Source organism: Cherax quadricarinatus, chromosome 53, assembly GCF_038502225.1.
Source record: "Cherax quadricarinatus isolate ZL_2023a chromosome 53, ASM3850222v1, whole genome shotgun sequence".
Taxonomy (NCBI): Eukaryota; Metazoa; Arthropoda; class Malacostraca; order Decapoda; family Parastacidae; genus Cherax; species Cherax quadricarinatus.
In genome coordinates, this window is record NC_091344.1 from 22945059 (window position 1) to 22948501 (window position 3443).

Below are 3443 nucleotides of genomic sequence, written 5' to 3' on the forward strand. Positions count from 1 at the left end.
CCTGCTGTGCTCGTGCAGTACATTTGAAACGCGCTGCATGGGGCAGGTACCGGTACAATAGAACCATGGAGAGACTTCTTGGTTTTAAGCAGAAGCGTGCAATCACTCGCCGTGTCATCCGTGACGCTAAACGCACTTGCTGGCGAGATTGTCTCCACCATCACCTCTGCTCCTCTATGAGTGCAGTCTGGAAAAAAGTACGAAAACTGAGTGGTAAATATTCTCCTGACCCGGCTCCTGTTCTGCGGGTTGCCGGTGTTGATATAGCAAACCCACTAGATGTTGCCAATGAAATTGGCAATCATCTGGTCCGTATTTCTCGGGCTCCATCTATGCCCCTCGTTTCTTTCCTCAAAGTCTGCCAGAGAGTTAGCACCCTTGGACTTTTCTTCTCTCAGAGAAGAACAGTATAATGTGCCTTTTACACTTCAAGAACTGGAGGCAACACTCTCAGCTTGCCGATCATCGGCAGCTGGGCCTGATGACATTCATATTCGTATGCTCCAACATTTACATCAGTCAGCCCTTGCAGTCCTATTATGCCTTTTCAATCTTATTTGGTCACAAGGAGTTCTTCCACAGCTGTGGAAATCTGCCATTGTTCTCCCTTTCCACAAACCAGGCACTACGGGACATGAAGCCTCCCACTATCGTCCCATTGCTCTTACCAGTGCAGTTGCAAAGTGATGGAACACCTGGTAAATAGACGTTTAGTGTGATATTTAGACACACAACAGTCTCTCCACTCGTCAACATGGCTTTTGTAAGCGACGTTCTACCATAGACCCCTTACTACACTTGGATACATATGTTCATAATGCCTTTGCGAATAACCACTCAGTTATTGCCATATTTTTTGACCTTGAGAAGGCATATGACACAACTTGGAGGCATAATATTTTGGCCCAAGCCCACTCCTTAGGCCTCTGAAGCAATCTACCATCCTTCCTAAAGAACTTTTTAACTGATAGACATTTCCGTGTTCGGGTTAGTAATGTGCTCTCCCCGGACTTTATCCAAGCTGAAGGTGTCCCCCAGGGATGTGTTTTGAGCACAACACTTTTTCTCCTTGCTATTAATGATTTGGCCTCTAGTCTTCCATCAAATATTTGGTCATCACTCTATGTTGATGACTTCGCTATTGCCTGTGCAGGCGCTGACTGTCACCTCATTACAGTTTCTCTCCAGCATGCGGTCGACCGTGTTTCCAATTGGGCCACCACACATGGGTTTAAATTTTCCAGCACTAAAACCCACCAAATTACTTTCACTAGACGCTCTGTCATCTCCGATCATCCTTTGTACCTCTATGGCTCCCGTATCCCTGAACGTGATACAGTCAAGTTTCTGGGCCTCCTTTTTGACTGTAGGTTATCCTGGAAACCTCACATTACCTCTCTGAAGGCAACTTGTCACAGCCGGCTGAACCTTCTTAAAACCCTTGCTCATCTTTCATGGGGAGCTGATCGTTGAACCCTCCTTCGCCTACATTCCACCCTCATTTTATCGAAACTTGATTATGGTGACCAGATCTATTCAGCGGCATCTCCTGCTACTCTCTCTAGCCTTAACCCCATTCATCACCAAGGATTACGTTTATGCCTTAGTGCTTTTCGCTCTTTCCCTGTTGAGAGCCTCTATGCAGAAGTGAACGTTCCATCCTTATCTGATCGCCATGATGCCCATTGTCTTCGCTACTATGTACGCTCTCATGATCTCCGCAATCCTTCCATTTATAGAATGGTCACTGATATTAGTAGACATTCTTTATTTGTTCGCCGCCCCTGTTTACTCCATCCCTTCTCTCTTCGCCTTCATTCGCTCTTGTCTTCTCTTCAATTACCACCTTTCTATGTTCATGTAGCATCTCACTTTTCCCTACCCCCCTGGGAAGTTCCAGCTGTTCGAGTCTGTTCTTTCTCTCTCCCTTGCTCGAAACCCCAACTGTCTACGGTCGCTTCCCCCTCTCTTTTTCTTGACCACTTCCACTCTCATTCTCATGCCATTGCTGTGTACACAGATGGCTCTAAGTCTTTTGATGGCAGCAGTGTTTCTGGACAGCGTCATACGAGGGCATTTACTATCTTCGGCTAGTATTTTTACTGCTTAATTGTATGCCATCCTTGCAGCACTTATCCGTATTGCATCTATGCCTGTGTCATCATTTGTGGTTGTCTCAGACTCCCTTAGTGCTTTACAGGCTATACAGAAATTTGATACACCTCACCCCTTAGTCCTCCGTATCCAACTTTGGCTACGCCGCATCTTTACCAAGCATAAAGATATTGTTTTTTGTTGGGTCCCTGGTCATGTTGATGTACAGGGCAATGAACAGGCAGACACTGCTGCGCGGTCAGCAGTACATGACCTACCAGTTTCATATAGAGGTATTCCATTTACGGACTATTTTGCTGCAATATCTTCCCACCTTCACACCCGTTGGCAACAACGTTGGTCTACTATGCTTGGCAACAAACTTCAATCTATTAAACAGAGTATAGGTTACTGGCCGTCTTCTTATCACCAGTGTCGAGGTTGGGAGACTACTCTCTCCCGTCTTTGCATTGGCCATACTCGTCTTACTCATGGATATCTCATGGAGAGGTGCCCTGCTCCTCTCTGTGAGCATTGCCAGGCTTCATTATCAGTCAGCCACATTCTGACTCAAGAAATCGTAATGACACGATTGCAAACAAATCATACCCCCGGCCGGGATTGAACCCGCGGTCATAGAGTCTCAAAACTCCAGCCCGTCGCGTTAGCCACTAGACCAGCTAGCCACAATAAGATTCATCCAACTAGGTATATTTCTACACCATAGGAAAGTTAGCACAGGCACCTCTGTGACCACAAATGCAAGTTTTTTATTGTGTAGAAATATACCTAGTTGGATGAATCTTATTGTGGCTAGCTGGTCTAGTGGCTAACGCGACGGGCTGGAGTTTTGAGACTCTATGACCGCGGGTTCAATCCCGGCCGGGGGTATGATTTGTTTGCAATCGTGTCATTACGATTTCTTGAGTCATGTTGACGGCAGTGAAGGGACTTGAGCTAGAGTTCGTCACGGCCACGCTAGCTGGAGATTCGTCTGTAAAAACTTGCATTTGTGGTCACAGAGGTGCCTGTGCTAACTTTCCTATGGTGTAGAAATATACCTAGTTGGATGAATCTTATTGTGGCTAGCGGTTCTAGTGGCTAACGCGACGGGCTGGAGTTTTGAGACTCTATGACCGCGGGTTCAATCCCGGCCGGGGGTATGATTAGCCACATTCTGTTGTACTGCCCACTTTATCAACGAGCACGCAGAATTTACCTTCGTCATTGTCTTTGCTCCGCTGCTCTCTCTTTACCTTCCCTTCTTGCTGATGGACCCACCTTTCATCCGGACTCTCTCATTGACTTTTTGACAACAACTGACTGACTTCACAAATTCTGATACCTTC